The 23,485-nt window shown below is 36.7% G+C and overlaps 1 protein-coding gene and 1 long non-coding RNA gene across 7 annotated transcripts in view; one reads left to right on the top strand and one right to left on the bottom strand.

Moving 5' to 3' along the window:
• CDH20 (cadherin 20) overlaps positions 1 to 23,485 on the top strand; it is a 252,220-nt gene that overhangs the window by 164,363 nt on the left and 64,372 nt on the right. The window lies entirely within an intron of this gene.
• Positions 1 to 23,485, bottom strand: part of LOC143662000 (uncharacterized) — a 168,645-nt gene that overhangs the window by 81,470 nt on the left and 63,690 nt on the right. For 3 of the 4 annotated variants that reach the window (XR_013165072.1, XR_013165071.1, XR_013165073.1), the window contains exon 5: positions 7,699 to 7,817. The exons of the other annotated variant lie outside the window; for it this stretch is intronic. This is a non-coding gene — a long non-coding RNA (uncharacterized LOC143662000). The remainder of the gene's footprint in view (positions 1 to 7,698; positions 7,818 to 23,485) is intronic. 4 annotated transcript variants of the gene reach the window in all.

Raw genomic sequence — 23,485 nt, 5'->3', positions numbered from 1 at the left:
AGATAAATGAATGGGAGAACAAAAGAACAATAGAAAGAATCAATAAAACCAAAAGTTGGTTATTTGTGAAAATAAATAAAATTGATCGGCCACCAGCAAGGCTGACAAAGAAAAAACAGAGAGAGGATGCAAATAAACAAAATCAGAAATGAGAAGGAGTGAGTTACCACAGACCCTGAAGAAATAAAAGAAATCATAAGAGGATACAATGAACAACTATATGCCAACAAACTAGACAACTTTTTAGATGAAATGGACAAATTTCTGGAGACATACAAACAAGATACACTGACTCAGGAAGAAATAGAAGATTTCAACAAACCAATCACAAGTAAAGAGATTCAATCAGTCATCAAAAATCTTCCCACCAAGAAAAGCCCAGGACCAGACTGCTTCACAAGGGAATTTTATCAAACATTCCAGAAAGAACTAACACCAATCCTGCTCAAACTTTTCCCAAAAAATTGAGGAAAAAGGAATTCTACTTAACTCATTTTATGAAGCAAATTTCATTTTAATACCCAAACCAGGTAAAGATGCTATAAGAAAGGAAAAGTACAGGCCAATCTCCCTAATGAACATAGATGCAAAAATTCCCAATAAAATATTAGCAAATCGAATCCAACACATTAAAAAAATTATATACCATGACCAAGTGGGGTTTATACCAGAATGCAAGGATGGTTCAACACAAGAAAATCAATTAATGTTTTAATTGCTCTAGCTAGAGCTTAATTAATGTAATACAGCATATTAACAAATCAAAAGGGAAAAATCACACGATCATCTCAATGGATGCTGAAAAAGCATTTGACAAAATTCTGATAAAAACACTCCAAATGATAGGAATCAAAGGTAACTACCTCAATGTGATAAAGGGAATGTATGAAAAACCAAGAGCCAGCATCGATACTCAATGAAGAAAGACTGAAAGTCTTTCCCCTAAGGTCAGGTACAAGACAAGAATGCCCACTGACATCACTATTATTCAACACTGTACTAGAAGTTCTAGCTAGAGCAATCAGGCAGGACAAAGAAATAAAAGGCATCCAAATTGGAAAAGAAGAAGTAAAACTCTCATTATTTGCAGATGATATACCATACTTGGAAGATCCAGAGAAATCTACAGCAAACTTACCTGAGCTAATAAACAAATTCAACAGATACAAAATTAATGTGCAAAAATCAGTAACATTTCTATACATAGCAATGAGCTAGCTGAGGAGTCAGTTAAGGAAAAAATTCCACTCAAAATAGCAACTAAAAGAATCAAATACTTAGGAATGAATTTAACTAGGGACATAAAGGACTTGTACACAGAAAACTACGTAACATTGCTAAAAGAAATCAAAGGAGATCTAAATAGGTGGAAAAACATTCCCTGCGCATGGACAGGAAGACTAAATACAGTTAAGCTGTCAATTATCCCCAAACTGATCTACAGATTCAACACAGTACCAATCAAAATTCCAACAATGTACTTTGAATTGCCATAGCCCAAACAACCCCAAATAGAGTATGGAAAGATCAAAGGTGATGTTGGAATTATACATAGAAGAGAGGACTTAAAAAATGACTATGAATGCTGAATCATTAAATTGATCTCTCTTTTAGTCTCCAGTATTTTAGAGCAAATAAAGTAAAAACTTAAAATAGTGAAATTGTAACCCATGCCAAAGTCTGAAATATGTTCTAAAACTAACTGTGGTGCTGTGCTTGGAAATTTATAGTTTTGTATATATGTTATTGTTCACAAAAAAAGAAGGAAAAAAAGTCGATTGTGATGATAAAAAAGTATTTAAGTCTGCTAGCCTCCTATGTTCTGGAGCAGCTAGAAGGAAAAATAGGAGAGGATCATACAATAACCCATGACAAACTCTGGGATCTATCCTGTAACCACTTTTTGAAGAGTGGTTTGAAAACTATTGCTTTTTTATTTCTTTGCTTTGTATATATGTTATAGTATACAATTAAAAACGTTAAGGAAAACAAACAAACAAAAAAAACACAGTGAGATACCACTTCACATCCCCTAGGATGGCTATAATAAAAAATACGGATAATAACAAATGTCATAAGGAGGTGGAAAAATTGGAGCCCTCATACCTTGCTGGTGAGAATGTAAAATCATGCACTTGCTTTGGAAATCAGTCTGCCAGTTCCACAGAAATATAGAATTATACTATATGACCTAGAAATTCCAATCTGAGGTATATGTATCCCAAAGAAATGAAAACATGTGTCTATAAAAAAAAGAAAGCTTGCAAATTAATGTTCATACCAGCATTTATTTATAATAGCCAAAAGTGGAAACAACCTAAACACCCAGAAGAGGAAAATTTATAGAGATAGAAAGTAGATTAGTGGTTTGCCTTAGGCTGGGAGTTTGGAGCAGGAATGCATGACAGCAAGTGGGTACAGTGTTTCTTTTGGGGGTGATGAAAATGTTTTAGAATTATATAGTGATCGATGAACAACTTCGTGAATATACTAAAAACCACTGAAGTGTACATTTTTAAAATATGAACTTTCTGTTATATGAATTATATCTCAATAAAACTTTTCTTGGAAAAACAAAAAAAAAGTAGAAACAGCTAGAATCAAGCATTATCAGTTGACTATACTTTAGAAATGCCCAACTAGTTATTCTTTGCATTGTATGCTTGTAAATTCAACATTTTCTCTTAGGCAAAAATGTGAAATGTTCTAAACATTTATTATTATATAAAATCAGCATTTTAAAGTATCACTGACTTGTAGGATTTGTATAAAACCTTGAGTTTCTTTAATTTTATCCTCCATCTTTGGTGGGCCTTTACTTAAGCCAATGGGGAACTTCCTTCCCTGCCATCTCCTGCCCCTATCTCCTCCCCTTGCTGCAAAAGGGCAGGGAATTTCTTTACCTCCATGAACAACCTGTCCCACTTTATAAACTTCACTGTCAGGAAATCTGTCTTTTTTTAAATCTCTTCTACTACTGACTAAAGCCACATTCCCTATTCCTAGTTCCTAGGAGATGCCCATCTTCTGTGAAGTTAAATTCAAAAATGTGGATGTCATTATTAAACTGTACCTTGACCTTTTCTTCACTAACCTGAAAGGTCTCCTTTCCACTGGCATGGAAGGTTTCATCTTTTATGTCCTGTGCCCTCCTCGGAACCTGCTCCAAGCTTCCACCTTCATTCCTCAAGTTCCTTTTGCTAGTAGCTCTCAGAGATTAACAAGGCTCTGGTGAGCATCCCCAGTCCCACCTGATGGATCCTTAGGATTCTTCTTTTTTAATGTTGCCACGAGTGCCAAAGTTCTCTTTGAAATTAGAATGTTATGTTGCTGGATTATTGTTCATTTCTGATTCAATCTAATTATATTCCAACTTGTATTAAACTCCTCCTTGGGGCAGACTCTGCTAATTCAAAGGCTATGGAGATGACAACCCTTAGCAAATTCAAAGGTTAGTGGGTGAGGTGGACTACGCAAGCATAATGTACAGACTGTTATGGGGTCATGGGAGTACAGAAGATGGGCCTGGGGTTAATAAGTGCTTTCTGGAAGACAGATTGCTAAGCCAATAGAGTCTACAAAAGGTGTTCTCAATGGTGGGCACAGTTCGAACAAAAGTGTACCAGACTGTGCTGGTTTGAAAGGATATATGTGCCCTGGAAAAGCCATGTTTTAATCAAAATCCCATTTTGTAAAGGCAGAATAATCCCTATTCAAATCTATATGTTTGAATCTGTAATTAGATCATCTCCCTGGAGATGTGATTTAATCAAGAGTGGTTGTTAAACTGGATTAGGTGATGACATGTCTCTACCCATTTGGGTGGGTCTTGATTAGTTTCTGAAGTCCTATAAAAAAGGAAACATTTTGGGAGATTCAGAGAGAGCAGAGAACGACACAGCCACGAGAAGCCGAGTCCACCAGCCTGTGACCTTGGGAGAGGAAGAAGGAAAATGCCTCCCGGGGAGCTTCATGAAACAGGAAGTAGGAGAAGAAGCTAGCAGATGACGCTGTGTCCACTACGTGCCCTTCCAGATGAGAGAGGAACCCTGACTTAGTTCACCATGTGCCTTTCCAGATGAGAGAGAAACTCTGACTCTGTTCGCCATGTGCCTTTCCACTTGAGAGAGTAACCGTGAACTTCATCGGCCTTCCTGAACCAAGGTACCTTTCCCTGGATGGATACTTTTGATTGGACATTTCTATAGACTTGCTTTAATTGGGACACTTTCTTGGCCTTAGAACTGTAAACTAGCAACTTATTAAATTCCCCTTTTTAAAAGCCATTCTGTTTCTGATATACTGCATTCTGGCAGCTAGCAAACTAGAACACAGACTAAAGTAAGGTGTCAATGATTCAGGGTGGGGTTGGGATGGATAATGGGAACTTTGCATTTTCTGCATGATTTTGTAAGCCTACAATTTCTTTAATAAAACAAAACAAAACAAAAACCATGAAGGTGTTAAAACTACAGGGAGAGAGGGTCTGGAATTTCTTTTGATGGACCAAGAAATATGAGGGGATCAAAGAGATGAGGCTAGATGGTAGGTGGAAGCCAGATCATGCTGGCCCTTAAATGCCCTATCAAGGAGTTTATATTTTATCAGTTAAGAAATGAGGAACCATTAGAGAAGTTTAAGCAGGTGAACAACCTGGTAAGATCTGCTCTGGCAGATAACAGGAGCATAGATTAGAATAGGGACAGCAGTAGGAGGCTGCCACATGGGTAAAAGCATAAAGAATAAAAGGTCTGAACCAAGGCAATGACAGTAGGAACAGAGTGGAAAGACAGATTTGAGAAACGCTTAGAAGGTAGAATTGGTAGCATTTGGTAGGTCTAAGAGACCAGATCTGGGAGCAGAAGGAAACTTATATTGACTTACACTACAAGAAGACAGAGATGGAGACCTGGAAACATTGTCACTAAAAAACCTGGCCATAGAAGAAATGTCCATGAAGGAGAATAAAGAATAGTCACACAGGAGTGAACCTACATTCCCTTGCATAAAATGGAGATGAGGATGTTCCTCATAGAGTTCTGTCCTCTGTTTAAATAGAGTTGATGTCTGCACATGACTAGGCATAAAGCAATTCTTCAATAAATCATCTATTATGATATGCATACACAAAGAAACAATTTCCAAACAACAATTTCAAATTGCAGAGAAACCAGAAGGTAATTCTTGACTGCTCCATGTTCCAGTACCACTCATTTCTCTCTTTACAAGCAGTGGGTTTTAAGAGGAACACATCCTTTTCATGCTTTTCATGCAGAAAATGTAGTGTGACTCCCAGCACTGCAGGTTCTTATTCTAATTCAACTACAATGACTTGTGTTCAGTGTTTCTGCAGAGACCCACACCATCTTGTTCTTTCAGGTTTCATTCTACCTCTTCTGACTATTCTTAAATTTCCTTCATGGACATTTCCTCTGTAGCCAGGTTTCTAAGTGACAATGTTCACTCTATATTTTGTCAAGTTAAAAACATCAACGTAATCAACATTTGTGTATGTATAGCTTATGTAGACCATCCTTTAAGTATCCTTTAGCTTTACCCATCTCTGTCACGGTCTAAAAAACTTCTATGTATTATTTTTTAAATCAAAGAATAACTGTTTTCCCCCATCCCTTTCTAAATGCAAGAACTAGCCTTTTTCAACCTTGACAGGGATTAGCCTTTTACTATTTCAAGACCAAAGTTCTTTAACATTGAACTTAGTGGTGCTGGATGGCTTGACTGATATTCCCAGTGCAGCAGATTGTATTTTCTAAAGATAGCCACAACAATATCCTCCATCCCACATGCTCTTCTAGAGCCTTGCTGTACCCTGTGTAGGAGGTGGTCTTATTCCCTTCCTGCTCTGTGGACATGTGAGTGCCTCATAGCCAAAAGAATGCAGCAGACATGATGTGGAGTGAGTTCTGAGGCTGGATCATAAGGCAATATGACTCCTGCTTTGAGAACAGGACACCCACGCTGGAGTTCTAAGCTGCCATGGAAGCGACCTGACCCCCTCACTGAAGAAGCAGTCATACTGTGAGAAGGCCCAAATTAGTGTGTGTGAAAATAGCCATAAAGGTCCTAATAAGACTTCAGGAGGAGAGAGGGAGATGCCCAGGCAGCCTCCAGCAGACCAGACCCCAGCTGTTCCATCTCTAACCACCATCTGATTGCATATGCCTGAGAAACCCCAGGCCCGTACCACCCAGCCAAGACACATCTGAATTTCTAACCCATGGAAAACACAAAAACAATAAAATTAATGCTTTTTTCTTTTCTTTTCTTTAGCATGTGTAGTCTCCGGGAAACAAACTCAGGTCACTCGCATGTCAAGCATATATTCTCCCACTTAGCTACCCTTAGGGTTTAAAATTATTGCTTCTTTAAGCCACATTTTGAGGTGAGTTGTTTCACAGAAATAGCCAGAAAACCAATAATTAGTGTCACAGTGATCTCATACAAAGCCAAATGATAGAAAAATGTAACAACCAGATCCCCCTTTCCTCATTTATCAGATCACAATTGTCTCTTCATTCAGGCCTCAGTCTACTTTGTAACCTTGATGCCGAAATGAGGTGGATTTGATGAGCATGAAGTGACTGAGAAGATTGTGGACACATAGTAGTTCACATTTCCTCATGAGTGCCATTGTTTCTTAGATCTCATGTTGCCATTTTGCTTAGAAGCACCTGGATTGGGGCCAAATTGTCTTGGGCCACTCGGGAATTCCCTTTTTCCTAAATCCCTTTGTGAACATGGTAGAACTTCCCAAAGAAGAATTAAAAACTAAAGTATATATTCAGTGACCCTACCAAAGGCTAATTGGATTAAACTTTTTTGGGGGATAGAGAGTGGAGGGACTCTGTAATGTGTTCAGAGTCCTAAATTAAAACCATTGCAGACACTTTCTGAAAGGAGGTTCCAGTTGCTGAGCGATTGGACTCTAGCAAAGAAATATTAGGCAATAAAAACAGCCCAGAAAAATAAGGACATTTAACCAATCCCTGCCTAATGGTTTTAATACTATGATGTAAAGAGAGTCAGGTTGTTGCTGCAGGCTACAGATAAAATAAACCCTCTTGTCACATGCATATGGCTGGGCATGGTTTGTAGGGCAGATGCAAGAGACAGTGTATTAAAGAAGAAAAAAGAATACTGAATGTCAGGCTTATGAACAATGCCTTCTATAGTCGCCTTCTACAAAGACCTTTATTTTGGGATCTGTAAATAAGAACAACATTAGTCTAGGGTCAACTAATGCTAGCCAAACTTGACTCATATGTATTAGTTCATTTTGAGGTGTATATATATATATCTTGGTAGTTTTTCTGCTTTCTGATAAAACTAAGACATGGCTAAATTCTTTGTTTTTCCAGTTGAAAGGTGTGGTCCAACAATATGTTAAGAAGTTGATAAAAAAAAGATGGTTTTGAGAACAGCTTTAAAACCAACTCTCTCTCAAAAGTCCTTCAAAGGCAGAGTTAATTGTATGGTATCCCCTTGCACTGATATGCCATAATTTTTTTTAATCATCTACTGTCAGAAATCTGGATCATTGTATTTTTTTTTTTTTGCTATAATGATACTCTCTAAGAAATATAAAAATAAATTTAACTACATATATATCACTATTACTTCCTTAGGACCAATTAATTACACATTCATTTTAAAGGCATGATAGATATTACAAATTACCTTCCTGAAAGCTTTTATCCATCTGGACCAATAAAATTCTCATCTGAAGTATATGAAAATTTCCAGTTTCCCACCTTCTCATCATAGATATAGGATACAGAGAGAGTAGAGCCAATTCCCTAATGAGACAATCAAATTATCAACTTATCTGGTAAGAAGTTGAGAGATTCTGATTCTTCTACCTCCTTGCCCTTATACTCATGATAATTTTTCCTCCTTTTACTTTTTTAAAACCGGATTTATTCACTTTTCTTAAAATCTTTTTTCCAATTCATTAACCAGTTCTCAGTTACCCTCTTATCCACCTTCCTACAGAAAATGTAACTTTAGTGTTAAGAAATAAGAATGTCCATTGGTTACCAGGAAATTCATATTAGAACCTTTTCACAGTTTGATAAGAAAAAACTCAGTTTATTGATTGTGTAGATAAAAGTTGACGGAGATGCTGGCCAAACCATTTTCCACTTCTCTTTTCATTCTCTTACCTTCTTTCTCCTTTATAATTCCTCCAGTCTCTTTTCTCCTTCCATCTTTTCATTTCCATAACTTTTACTTCCCAGCCATTTTCCCACCTTTCCCTTATCTTGAAGTGATGATTCTCTTAGCCCACAGAGACACTGTGATACCACAGAGTATGAAGTAAAAATTAGGCAATGTGATTTGTAGTTTCAGCACTACCAAGAGCTTGTGGGGTGCTTGATCTCTCTCTTTCCCTGCTCTCTCTGGTTTCTTCCTTCATGCAACAGTCCACAGGGAGTCCTAGAGAGTGGACTCAATTGCTCCCTCATGACAGGTTGATACATTCACTTTTGTTCTTTTTTTCAGCCTTGCTAGTTTTTAATGTTTGCCAATTTAATAGGTTAAAATGATATTTTATCACTGTGTACTTCAGTTGATTATGAGAGTAAATGTTTTTCAACTATTTTTAGTCACTTTATTTCCTCTTTTCTGAATTTCTTATTTGATCATTTTTCAATTGGAATGATCATCTTTTTTTTTTTTTCAACTCAGGGCTTCCTTAATACATTAAAGACAATAACCTTTTATTTTCTTATGTATGTTGCCTAATTTTTATACATAAAAATGTAAACATTTCTAATAATTATTTAGTTCAAACTATCAGCATTTTTCTTCAGCATTATCACATTATCATTTGATAATGCTTTGGAAACGCTTCTCCAATTCAGTCTTGTAAAAATAATATTCACCTATATCTTCTCTTATTATTTTTTTTATTTTGTTTTTCCCTGTATTGTACTAACATGTACAGTTTAATTTTCCCATTTCACTCTTTGATGAATGAAGACTTTCATTAAAGCAGTAGATAGTGAGGGTCAGGGGTATAACCTTTTTTTAACCCACAGCTAACCAACTTACTGAAGAGGTCTTCTTTGCCAAATTAAGACTAAGGTGGAGTTTCCTGAGGAAAGGGGGAAATAAGAAGAGGGCAGAGTCTAGCAATTCCACAGTGGACCTTAAAGAGGCTAGGATGTAAAAGAGCACAGTTCTGAAAAACCCTGTGCTAAAGAATTCCCAGTTCCTTGATCCTATGCAAACACAACTGAGAGACACCATAAATAAAATCGTTGCAATTATGGGAGTGCACAAAACCCACTAATACATAAACATATGTCTTGATTATTATACAATCCACTCTGTTCCAGAAATTGAAAAAGAAAAAAAGAAAAAAACCAATAAATTCATTAAGATCTGTTGAGAAGCTTTCTTTTCTTTTCAATTCTCCAGTATTTATTATACTTATTTTAACAGACATTTTTAAATTTTTGAATTACTTTTTATTTTATTAAAAGTAAATTATTGGGCAGTGCAATGGTGGCTCAGTGGCAGAATTCTTGCCTGCCATGCAGAGACCTGGGTTTGATTCCCAGTGCCTGCTCATGCAAAAAATAATAATAATAATAAATTATTTGCAGAGGTTAAAAAAAATAAGATGGCACTGAAAGAACTATAAGGCAAGAAAAAAGCAGTCTTCTTCCCAACCCTAAAACCAACTCCCCAAAGGCAACTGCAAATGTTGTTCTTGTTCCTTCAACCATTTGCCAATATATTTCTAAGTAATGTTCTTATACTGATATTCTTGAAATAGCCACTCTACACATTAGCAGTTGAATTCCAGTAGGGTAGACTAGAATCTAGTTGTTTTTAAACACATTACCATTCACTTTCCAATACCTTGCCCTCTCAACATTACATTTCTATTTTCATTAAAAGAATAGCCATTATTTACATTATTATAAATAAATGTCGATTACTACTGAGCAAAGTTGCATGCTAAAATATTATGTCCTTTCTTTAGAACTTTGTTTTTCTTGATTAACTGATAGTTAGTATTGTCTTTTCTACCCTTCTCTATGTTGTATACCAATAATTTTTTTCCAAATGCTTCAAAAGATGTATCCCATCCCTATCAATAACTTCCCCCAAATACTGAAGAGTTTCTCAAACATTGTCCTCTAGGTTTCATTTCTTTTTTTCCTCTGGGAACCTCTTTCCCCCAGTCTAGCTGCTGCAATCTAGGGCTGGGGTACAACTGTGATCTTAATTCTTCTCTTTGCTATTCTCCTGTGTTGGATCCCCTCTCTCTTGGCTCTTATATGTTTTCTTAGTTTATTCAATCATTTGCAAAAATTGATCCTCAAATAATGTCCAAAGGTAGGATACAAGGAAGATAAGTATTTTGAGCTGGAAAAAACGTTTTTATCCTACCCTTATATTTTCAATGAGAGTTTGGTTATGTAGAGAAGTCTATGTCTCATTCATGCCAATAACTATGGAGAAGTTCAATACCAATCTGCTTTTCATTTCTCTGTATGTGACCAACCCCCTCCTCCCTTCTCTCCACTATGGAAACTCTTAAAATTTTGTTTTATCCCTGGTGTTCTTAAAATTCTTTAATGATGTGGCTTACTGTGATCTTTTGGTTTATTTTGTGGCACCTTCAGTAAGCCTGATAAATTTTACCATATTCTTCTTTTATTAAAAGATTTCTTTCCCTTTGTCTTTGTCTTCTTTATTCTCTTTAAAGACTTCCACCACTGAGAACAATTTTCTAATTTCTTATCTTTTGCTCCTATTTTCTTTCACTACCAGGAAACTACCTCATTTTTTTTCTTTCAATCCTTCCACTGAAGGCTTTTTAAATATATCATACCACTGCCTTCTTGCTTCCACAGTTTCTACTGAGAAATCCACACATAACCATATCAAGCTTCCACTGTATGTAATGGATTGCTTTTCTCTTGCTGCTTTCAAAATTCTCTCTTTGTCTTTGACATTTAACAATCTGATTAGTAAGTGCCTTGGAGTATGTCATTTGGATCTATTCTGTTTGGGGTACACTATAATTCTTGGATCTGTAATTTTATTTTCAGTGATCCTTTCCTTCATTAGTCTTTCTCCTCCTTTTTCCTTCTCTTCTTCTGGGACACCCACAACACATATATTCATGTGCTTCATGTTATCATTTAATTCCCTGAAATCCTACTCATATTTTTCCATTCTTTTCCCTATATTTTCTTTTGTGTGCTGGATTTCAGATGTCCAGTCCTCTAGTTCACTCATTCTTTCTTCTGTTGTAAGAAGTCTTCTTCTGTTGTTGTAAGTCTCCATTGTTTTTTATTCATCTCTTCTATTGTGCCTTTCATTCTCATAAGTTCTGCAATTTTTTTTCATACTTTCAAGTCCTTCTTTATGTTTGCCCAATGTCTTTATATCCCTCAAGTTGTTGATTTAATTTTCAATAAGATTTTGCATGTCTATTCAAACATCCTGAATTAGTTTTTTCAACTCCTGTATCTCATTTGAAGAATTGGTTTGTTTCTTTGACTGGGCCATATCTTCAATTTTCCTAGTATGTCTTGTTATTTTTTGCTGGTGTCTAGGCATTTGATTTTCCTAATTAGTTTATTCTGGAGGTTGTTTTCACTATTTCACCTAGGGTTTTCTTGCTGGATGGCTTTGTTCTCTATCTGTTCTTTGACATTCAATTCAACCTATTCTAGATCTCCAGCATTAATGGGTCAGAATTTTTTAGTTCTTATTTTTTTGTTTCTTGCTCTGCCTTTATGGAGTCTTTTTTTTTTTTGAGGAGAGTCTCCTCAGATATTATACAGCCCAGTCAGATTTTCCCAGATCAGACAGGCCCAAGTCTCAGGAATAGAGAGTAGCCAGCATCAGTTTCCCTGACGGTGAGACCTAGGTTTTCAGACTTTCCTATGAAGCCTCTAGACTCTGTTCTTTTCCTATCGTGCCCAGCTTGTGGTGTTTGTACGCCCATGGCTTCCCACCAGTTTAAAGTGATGGAGTGCCTTTAATTTCAGCAGAATCTCCCTGCCAGGGGCATGGTTGAGACAGAGGGAGTAGGCGGCCTTTGACTGCTTCTGTTTTCCAGTCTCTGGGACCTGAATTCCTCAAAGGAGGGATTTCACTGAACTGGGCCCCATCTCCCCTTTTCTCTGGTAAGATCCACCCTTTAGGGAATTAACCCCTTTCACCTAGCTTTGTCTCTCAGTCACACTTTAGTTCCACCCCTGCTTGGGGCTGTGCTGGAGCCTGAGAGTGCGAGCAGTTCTATCTAATGAGCTGTTTAAGAAGTGAAAAAAAAAAGCAAAAGACCTTTTCAGAGCTGGCCCCCACTCCTCAGGTTTGCCAATCAGGAACTTGAGTTAGTATGTGGCTCTTTGTATCTCCGGGCTTATGTGTCCCCTTTTCTTGGGGTCAAGCACTTTTCCAATATTTTATACTGTCCAATTCCAAAAGCCTCTGCTTTGTTTGTTTGGATTTTTCCCATCAGCCCTGCCCCCTCACTGCTGAGGTAAAAACTCCTAGTTTCTTTGGTGTTTATTCCAGGTTTAGCTGTGCTAGGGGGCCTGTTTTTCAGTAACCAGAATTTGTTAATTAATTCAGTAATTGGAGCTTGGCTGAACTAAGCCCTTTCTACTAGTAAAGGCTGTTTCCTTTCCCCACAGGGAACCAGCCTGTGGTGCCCATGGGGTAGGAGAACCAGCCTTCACAGCGTGGGGGACTTACAGTTCTGTGTGGGATCTCAGCCATTCCACCTGGTAGAGGCTGGTATATGCTGTGTGTCTGATCACTGTTGCTCCCCCAGCAGCTGTTCTGTACTGTTCCTGGATATTAACTAGCTGCTCTTGGAGGATGAACTAAGTTCCATACCTCACTATACTGCCATCTTGCCCTGCCTCCTGAGGGTTTTGTTTGTTTGGTTTCCATCTTTTTTTCTTAAGAACCAAACATTGCTTCTTATTATTTCATTTTGTTTCATTCTTACATCCTATTCCTATCTCAGGTGCCTGTCATATTTTCTCTTGATTGAGGATATGAATAAGAGAGCTTTTAAGATTTTTTTTTCTGATATCTCTATTGTCTGTATTGCTCTTAGTATTTTTATCGTTTTCTTTTTTTAATTTTGGCTTAGCTATTTGTACTTTGTTTTAGTTTTGCTTTTTGGTCTCTGTGTTTTATATCTGGAAGATTTCATCAAATGTCAGGTGATCAAAAAATTTAGGTTTCAGCTCTTTCTATTCTAAGTGACTTACCACTCCTAGGTCTACTTCCCATCTTCCAAAAGCTATTAATACATACCTCTTGTCTGTGTTGTCTCTTATCCAATACTATATGATTTTGGGACAAAGCTATGGACCTCTATATTCCTTTAATTTTACTTTAAGAGAATTAAAGGAGAGAGAGGAAAACAATGTGTGTACTCAACCTCTCATATGAAACTAGAAAGCTATTCTTGCACAATTCTATTCTTGCATTCAAATCTTACTTACAGAGAGAGTAGAGCCAACTCTGTAATGAGACAGAAAATCACTAATTAGTGTAACTTTATTACATTTTGTAAGCCAAATCCTCCACTTTACTGTTCTTTTTCAAACTTGTGTTCACTGTCTTCATGTTTTTTCTTCTAAATGAATGTTAGAACCACTTTGTCAAGTTTAAAGAAAATTCCGTTGGAATTCTTATTAAAATTATGATAAACATTAATTAGAAGAAAGTTAATGTATTTATAACAATCAATTTTCTCATCCAGGATCATGGTATTTCTCTACATAAATTCAAGTGAGGCTTTAAGTACTTTGACTATACTCAAGGAACACTCTATAGAGAACACAAAATAAGACTATTTGTGATTTATGGTGGAATTTCAAAAGCCCATTGCTTTTCAATAATACTGAAACCTCTTCTAGTGTTGAATACCTCCTGGAGAACACAATCTTTATGAAGAAATGAAGAGCCAGACCAAGTCAGGAATTTTTTTTACAACAGTATTTGCATGTATGTTGATGCCCAATCATATCAATTCACTGTAATGAAGTTATAATTCCATGCTATTTCTTATATATATATATATATATATATATTGTTATACATCACAATAATATAACTAGAACAGAACAGCAGTTTCAAGTACAGAGGTAACCTTGTTATTTGTGGTAGTTATGTTCTATACCATTCCCAGGAACACTGAATTAATGAACACCAAAGCCTTGTTCCATCTCAACTAAGAATCCACACACAAACAAACATACACATGTCTGCAAAAGGCTAGCGAAGTAAGTTAAGCATTCTTAATACATGGATGGATTCACAAATATGAAATCTGTAAATAAAGAGGGCAAATTGCTCTGGGGATTCATTCCTCTATGTCTTACTCCTCTAATAGATAGGGTACAGTTTAGGAAGTCAGAAAAGGTATTTGCCTCCCCTAAGGTGCCTTCCCCATTCCCCTTCTTTTCCTGCCCTCCAGCCTGGCTGTCTAATATGTAGTTATCCCTTCAAAACAATCCACTGTATCTTCTCTTGCAGGAAATGTTTCCTGATTTCACTCCCTAATTTCAAGCTGGGTCAGGTGCCTCTTCTCAGGGTTTCTAAGTTATAAATGTTCATTCTATGCACTTAACACAACTGCTTGTTTGGTTGTGCATCTCCAACCATCTAGGGCAGTGAGGATGTCTTATTCACCATGAAACTCTCAGCACCTAGCACACTGTTGACCCATCCATAACATGCCTTCAGTAAATGTCTTTTAAATGAATAGTAAAGTCAGAAAATAAATGAATGGATGAGAAAGGCAAAGCAATAGCATGATGAGGAAGGAGATGTGAGAAAGGGTTGTTTTATTCAAATGAAACTTAAGTATAGTCATATTGTGAAGTCTGAACCAATAAAGAGGTTCTGAATTCAAAGAAACAAATTATCAAAGAAACAAACTCTCAAGAAGTATAAGCTCATTGATACAAGTAGAGGCTGACCTTGAAAGGAATTACAGAAAAGAGACCCGAATCCCCCTGAATTAAGGAGGTAAAAATCTAAACAGCTAGAGATACCTGCTTGTCATATTCCTTTAACTAAACAACTTTTAAGAGTCACATAATTTTAAGTCCCACTGTAATTATTCATATCCCAATTCCCTCATAAGGTTTCCAAGCATTTCTACAAAGAATGTCTTAACTTTAAATTACAACAAATGATACCACAGTTTTAAAACACCTCTGACATTTAACACTTTATTATAATTCCTGTCCAAGAACAAAAATACAATTTGTAAAAACTCCATGTTTTCTTGACTTTTGTTGACATTATACTCTTTGATTATCTAGGTCTCTTAATATACTTTTCAATGTGTTGATGGTGAGAACGTATATTAAAATCAATATGGAAAAAATCAATATTAGTTAAATCAAATCTAAATACTAAAGGTAAAAAGAATAATAACAACAAAATGTTAAGTACTTCTTTATAGTTTAAAAATACACTCGGGGGGACTTCCGGGACGATGATGGAGCAGCAAGCTCCAGGACTCACTCTTTCTACCAAAACAGCTATTGAACAGGGAGAAACTGTCTGAGACAGCTATTCTGATGTTCTGGAGGCCAGAAGAACACTGTACAACATCTAGGAAAGAACATGAGGAAGAGGCTGATAAACTAAGATGGAGAAGGCTGAGTTACTCTCTTTATACAGTGGCTGCCAGTGCCCATCTCCCATTCTAGCAGCAGGTCACCTTGGGGACCAGTTCCTGGCCAGCTTGCTGGAGACAGAAAGAGACATAAAAATCCTTTTACCCAAGAATAGCAGTGGGCATGGCCAATAACTGATCACAGTTTTTGATTAGCAAAGTCAGATTGCCAGATCCAGGCTCTGAGCTACTGTTACAAGCCAACCTGGACAATGGCAGTGGCAGTCATTGTTTCAATCCTACCCCAGAAAGGGGCTTAGATGAAGGAGCCTTAAAGACACAGTGCTTCTCTCAGGGCTATGTGGAACAGTTAGCTGAAGGGCTTCATTTTCTGAGAGGCCATGAAAGCCATCTTGGGAAGCTGTCAAAGAGGCTTTTGGCATCCTTCCTGGTCCCTTCCCCAGGGTACTTTGGAGCAGATGTGCACCCCCTTCATAGATCCCTGGCCCTGTTTTGGAAGGGAAATACTGAGTAATTATTTCCCAATTTATGACTTGGGAAAATCCCCTCTGGGGTGACCCTCCTCCCAGAATTTGCCCCTCTAGGAAAAAGCAGCTACAGGGAAGAAAAAGAATCTTAAAAAACTATAGAGGCAGAACAAAAGCAAATAGAACAAATCAAGATTTCCAGAGATAGTACAGAGGAAAAAAATGCTTACTCCTGGAGGTGAAAAAAATGGACAATAAGTGCAGTCTTAAAAATTGTACCACATATCCAGGGCAAGAAGTTGAAGCTGAAGAACTGAAAAAATCTGATCAGTTAAACATGGGCCATTACAAAGGTCTGGAATAAGTTTAACCAAGCATCAAAGAAGAGCCTTAACACAAAAACAATCAACAAAAAAGCCCTAGGCAAGACAGAAAATGATCTGCAGAGTAAGCATATCAAGATAAAAAGATGCCTAGATATCAGCAAAAAATTACAAGCCATACTAAGAAACAGGAAAGTACGGCCCAGTCAAAGGAACAAATTAAAACTTCAGAGAAGACCCAATCTTTGAAACAACTAATCAAAGATGTCCATATCTCCTAAATCAATTTAAGGAGATGCATGAAAATATAGCTGGAGAACTAGAAAATTCACAAATATACAGAAAGTTAAACAACATATTCTTAATCAGTAAGTAAAGAAGAAATTGCAAGGGAAATCTGTAAATACCTCAAGACAAATGAAAATAAGAACATAACATATCAAAACTTATGAGATACAGTGAAGGTAGGGTTAAGAGGGAAATTTATAGCCATAATTACTTATATTTAAAAGAGAAGAAAGGGCTAAAACCAAAGACCTAACTGAGCATCTGGAGGAACTAAAAAAAGAATAGCAAACTAATCCCAAAGCAAGCAGAAGGAGAGAAATAACAAAGATTAGAGCAGAAATAAATTAAATGTAGAACAAAAAAACAATAGAAAGGAGATCAATAAAACTGAAAAACCCTTAGCTAGACTGATAAAGTCAAGAGAAGATGCAAATAAATAACATCAGAAATGAAATGCGGAACACTACTACTGACCCCACATAAATAAAAAGGGTCATAAGAGGATACTATAAACAACTTATGCCAACAAATTAGACAACTTCGATGAAATGCACAAATTCCTAGAAATATACAAACAAACCACAATGACTCTAGAAGAAACAGAAGACCTCAACAGACCAATTATAAGGAAACATAGGATGTCATCAAAAACCTGCCAACAAAGAAAAAGCCCAGGACCAGATGGCTTCACAGGTGAATTCTGCCAATCATTCCAAGAATTAATACCAATCCTGTTCAAACTGTTCAAAAAAAACTGAAGAGAAGGAAACACTTCCTAATATTAAGAAGGCCAATATTACCCTGATACCAAAGCCAGATAAAGATACTACCAGAAGAGAAAATTACAGACCAATTTCTCTTATTAATATAGATGTAAAAATCCTCAACAAAATACTTGCAAATCAAATGCAATAGCACATTAAAAGGATTATACACCATGATCAAGTAGGCTTTATCCCAGGCACACAAAGGTGACTCAACACAAGAAAATCAATTAATGTAATATCCCACAATAACAAGTCAAAAGGGAAAAACCATATGATCATCTTGATTGATGTAGAAAAGGCACTTGACAAAATCTAACATCCTTTCTTGACAAAAACAATTTGAAAAATAGGTATAGAAGGAAAATACCTCATCATGATACAGCACATATATGAAATACCCTCAGCTAAGAGACTGAAAGCATTCCCTTTAAGATCTGGTGCAAGACAAGGATACCTCAGGTCACCATTATTATTCAACACTGTGCAAGAAGTTCTAGCTAGAGCAGTTAGGCAAGAAAAAGAAAGAAAAGGCATCCAAATTGGAAAGGAAGAAATAATACTTTCACTACTTTCAGATGGCATAAACCTATATAGAGAAAGTTTCCCAAAAAATCTACAACAAAGCAACTAGAGCTAATAAATACATTCAGCAAAATGGCAGGATATAAGATCAACACACAAAGATCAGAAGTGTTTCTATACACTTCTGTGTAAGACTGTAATAAGCAATCTTAGAAGGAAATAAAGAAAAAAATCCATTTAAAATAGCAACTAAAAAAATCAAATATCTGGGAATAAATTTAACCAAGGATGTAAAGTTCTTGTACAAAGAAACTATAAAATGTTGCTAAAAGAAATCAAAGAAGACCTAAATAAATGGAAGGACATTACTTGTTCATGGATTCGAAGACTAAGTATCATTAAGATGTCAATTCTACCCAAAATTATTTTCAGATTCAATGCAATCCCAATCAAAATTTCAATAGCCTACTTTGAAGAAGTGGAAAAGCCAATTATCAAATTTATTTGGAAGGGAAGGGGCCCTGAATAGTTAAAGTCATCTTGAAAAAGAAGAACAGAGTTGGAGGACTCACACTTCTTGACTTTAAAGCATTTTATAAAGCTACAGTGGTCAAAACAGCATGGAAGTGGCACAAGGATATACTGACCAACAAAATCAAAATCAGAGCTCAGAAACAGACCCTCACATCTAGGTCCAAGTCCACTCCAATGGGACAGAATACTGTCTTCAATAAATGGTGTTGGGATAACAGGACATCCATGTGCAAAAGAATGAAAGAAGATCCCTGTCTCACACCATACTCAAAAATTAACTCAAAATGGATCAAAGATCTAAATACAAAAATCAGGAATATAAAACTCCTGAAGAAAATGTAGGATGCTTTGTCAAGATCTTGTGATAGGCAATGGTTTCACAGGCATCACCCCAAAGCACAAGCACTGAAAGAAATAATAGATAAATGGGACCTCCTCAAAATTAAAAACTTTTGTGCAACAAAGGGCTTTATCAAGAAAGAGAAAAGAACACTTATGCAATGCAAGAAAATATTTGGAAATGACATATCCAATCAGAATTTAATATCCAAAAATATATAAAGAAAGCCTACAACTCAACAATAAAAAGACAAACCAATTAAAAATGGGCGTTAAGACTTAATAGACATTTCTCCAAAGAAGAAATCCAAATAGCCAAAAAGCACATGAAAAGATGCTCAACATCACTAGCTATTAGGAAATGCAACTCAAAACCACCATGCAATATCCTGTCACACCTACTAGAATGGCCACTGTTTAAAAAAAAAACCCAGAAAACTGCAATTTGTTGATGAGGATATGGAGAAATAGGAACACTCATTTATTGCTGGTAACAAAGTAAAATGGTGCAGCCACTGTGGAAGACACTATAGCAGCTCCACAGGAAACTAAGTATATGATTACCATGATCCAGCAATCACACTACTAAGTATACACCCAAAAGAACTGAGAGCAGAAAGCAGGAACCAGAATAGATATTTGTACCCCAATGTTCACAGCGGCATTATTTACAATTGCCAAAAGATGGAAGTTACCTTGATGTTCATCATTCAATGAATAGATAAATAAAATGTGGTATATACATACAAAGAAATATTATTTAGCCATTAAAAGGAATGAAGTCATGATGTGGATGAATAATGTCCTTGAGGACATTATGCTGAATGAAATAAGCCAGACACAGAAGGACAAACATTGCATAATTCCACTGTTATGACATAATTATAATAAGCAAACTCATAGTGTTAAAATCTAGAATACTGGTTACCAGGAGATAAACTGGGGTTAGAGGATAGGGAGTAGAGGATAGGGGGTTGATGTTTAACTTGTATAGAATTTCTATTTAGGCTGATGGAAAAGGTTTGACGATGGATGGTGATGATGGTAGCACATTATTGGGAATGAAATCAACAGCACTGAAATATATAGGTGAATGCAGTTAAAAGGGAAACTTTAGGATATATATATTACTAGAACAGAAATTAAAAGATAAAACATGGGACTGTACAACAGAGGAGCCCCACTGTAGATATGATGGACTATAGTTAATGGTATGAATATAAGGTTCTCTCATGAATTATAACAAATATATGATACTAACACAAGGTGGTATAATAGTGAAGTCTATTGGAAAAATACGCCTAATGTAAATAATGGATGATATATAGAATCATTTTAAAATCTTTCATCAATTGTAACAAAGGTGACTGTTAAAGAATAGTACAATTATTTTAAAAAGTGCTATAATCACTTTTTTTTTTTTTTACATGGGCAGGCACCGGGAATTGAACTCAGGTCCTCGGGCTTGAAGGCAAGCATTCTTACCTGCTGAGCCACCGTGGCCCGCTATAATCACTTTTAACAAATGTTCCACACCAATAGAAGGTGGTGGTGGGGCCGTGTACATGCATGATTGTTTTGTAAACCCACAACTTCTCTAAATAAAAAATCAGTACAAAATAGAACAAATTTTTAAAAATACACTGGCACTCAGTTAATATTCACTAAGCACCTAATATACGCCAAATGCTGCAAAAGGTTTTACGAATACATGGACAAAGATCAACTTGTATCTTTAAGGAGTTCCCATATGGGGGAAAGAGGCAAACAACTGCAATACTCAGTAATGAAGGGCGGTCATAGAGAAGTGCACAAGTTACTTTGGAAAGACAGACCAAAAGGGAAACACACAGGAAGTAAAAAAATGAAAAACAAAAACTCCATCTATAGGGTTCAGCCATGAAATCTGATAACCCTTAAAGAAGATTATCATCGTCATATTTGGGAGACCCAAAAGGTTAAGCACACTGCTCAACATCACATCAAGGATCAGAGCTGGAACTGGTTTTAAGCCAAAATGACCTGATTCCAAATTATATACCTTGCTCCAAAAGAGACTTTCATGAAAGCATATACTAAAAGACAAGTTTTTCTTTTCAATTAACAGGGTAAATAACAGACAGCAAGATTTGTGTTTGGTTTTGTTTACGAGTTAGAAAGCAAATAGTTCTTTTCCTTGAAGAGATTACCCAGCTAGCTTTTTTGTGTGTATATCTTACACATTCAAAGACTGAAAAACAAAATGCACTATTCCATGAAAGAGTGGATATTGTGTAAGAGCAACGTCTGAGAACTAAGTCAGGAGTCTCTAACTGAACTCAAGTTCTAGGCTAAATTATACTGTAAGCCACAGAGATGTCACTAGGAGTCCACAGACACTAGATCAGTGAGCCAAATTTACAGGGTGCACTCAGAGAGCCCCAAGGACTGCTGTAAGGGAGAAGAGCTCACATTCTTTAAGCCCAAAGCTGCCTTGAAGACTTGGACTGAAAGAGGAAGAGAAGTTCTTACCTCTTTAAATAATCAGATGTAGAAAGATGAAATTTTTATCACAAATTCTAAACCGAATTTATCACTTTGCCTCTAATTAGTGCCTCACTCCCAACTTCCTGCTGCACCCCAAGCATAAAAACTCAAGTCTTCTTTGATTCATCTTTCCACGTATTCCCACCTGCCTTCACATCGAGTTAATTTGCAGGTGCTGAAGACTCTGCCCCTCGGTATTTCAGACCTCTCATCTCTCTTTTCCTCCCCTGGTTCCCCTGCTGCAATTCCCCTTAACAGTTTTGCCTGGACTATTCCAGTAGCGTCTCAACTGATTGTCTCACCCATTCCCCACTCCTCTCCTACAATGCTGTTAAACAGAGGTATGATCGTTACATTTGCATGTTCAAACTTTTAACTGCTCACCAGGAACTACTAAATGAATTTCAAATATTTTAGTCCAACAGCAAAAGATCTTAGCTACTGGTTTCTGCCTCTTTCTCCCGCCTCATCTCCCATTATTTCCCTGAATGGATCCTGTTCTTCCAGATAGGCCCTTTGCAGCCTACATCTGCACCTTTGCATCTGCTTTTTCTTTCACTTGAAATGTCCCTCTCCCTATCCTTCAGGTGTGGTTCATGTGCTACCTTAAGTTTTTCCTTCCTGACAAAAGTCATTTCTCCCTCCTCTGCCTGATCTAGCATCTTGTTATAATGTTCTTGTGGCCCTTATCACAGAGCAGATCTGTGTTCTAATCAGTTATGTCCTAAGCACCTGCTGTGGAGTCATTCCTGAGGAAGAATCCCAGTTGATCCTCTTGTAGCTATGTATTAACCTTTTGTAGCTTAATCTCTGGGCCTTGGTTTTGTTTGTTTGCTTGCAGTGGTGTGCTGCTAAACTGACTCTCCCGAGACAGGGGGAGGAAGAGTCCTGATTTGTAGTGTCTGCCAATTTCCATGGAGTAAAGACTCACTTCGTGGCCAGGTTTGAGGAGCCAGCTCTTCTGAGGGCCAGTAGGAGCTGACACCAGCACATCACTGTTTGTTTCTTTGTAAAATGGAAATATAATACCTTCCCACAGAAGCCCTGTAAAGATTAAATGCAAAAGTGAATGTAAATGACTTAGTACAGTCTGGCAAGAGCAAACACTCCATGCTGTTACTTCTGCTGTTATTGTTCCTGTTATCGCTGCTGCTTCCTCAACCACTACTAACAGTGGGGTGATGACTACGCCTACTCCTACTGCCATTCCTACTACTAATCTTACTGGTAGCCTCTCCCCCACTAAACTACAAACTCCTAGCAGGAGAGAAATGACACTAACATTAACTGAGCATCTTCTATTTTCAGGTTTTAAGCACTATGCTAAAAGTTCCATTTTTTTTTTTCACTTAATAATGACAACAGCTGTATAAGGCAGAGCCTACAGTTATTTCTAGTTTGTAAATGACAAATTGAGACTGAAAGAGTTTAAGTCACTTGCCCAATGCTGCACAGAGCGGTAAGGCTGAAACTCAAATTCCAGTTTGGCTTCAAAATCCATTCTTTGTTTACACATGTTTGATATGCACGTATTTATCAAAGTAATAAATCTAGTCTTAATTTTAGATAGCAAACTTACTTTTGCCAAAAATTCTTCTTCCTATAGATTAATCGTCATGGTCTGGTGAAGACATGGTTTTTACAGGACTGCCCTGCATTGCTAAAGTTCTGGACAAAGGCAAGACTATGAGGGAAAATACTGAGTAGTAATTACTTACAACTTCTTATCAAGAATAACTTTAGCCAAATAAGTAAATTTTAAAGACATGCTTTCTCAATGAACACGCTCCAATTTAATACAATTATGAATGTCACATACAACTGGAAATTAGTGAGCATGTAGGGCAACTCACAAAAATCCAAATAGGTCATTCTTGTCTAACTGTAGTCAAAGAAATTGCCCATGGACTGAGCTGAAGTTTCATTAGCCTGATTAAAAGTGAAAACTTGAAGGAAGGGTAAAGTAGGTCAAAAACTTCCTGACTCCTTTAGAATTAAAACATTCACTAGATACTAAGTATGTAAGAAAGGATCCGTAAGAATCTATTTGCCAACCCT

The sequence above is a fragment of the Tamandua tetradactyla genome, chromosome 18 (genome assembly GCF_023851605.1).
Source record: "Tamandua tetradactyla isolate mTamTet1 chromosome 18, mTamTet1.pri, whole genome shotgun sequence".
NCBI classification, from domain to species: domain Eukaryota; kingdom Metazoa; phylum Chordata; class Mammalia; order Pilosa; family Myrmecophagidae; genus Tamandua; species Tamandua tetradactyla.
The sequence above is the reverse complement of the archived record's forward strand: the minus strand, read 5'-3'. Positions and strand labels throughout refer to the sequence as shown.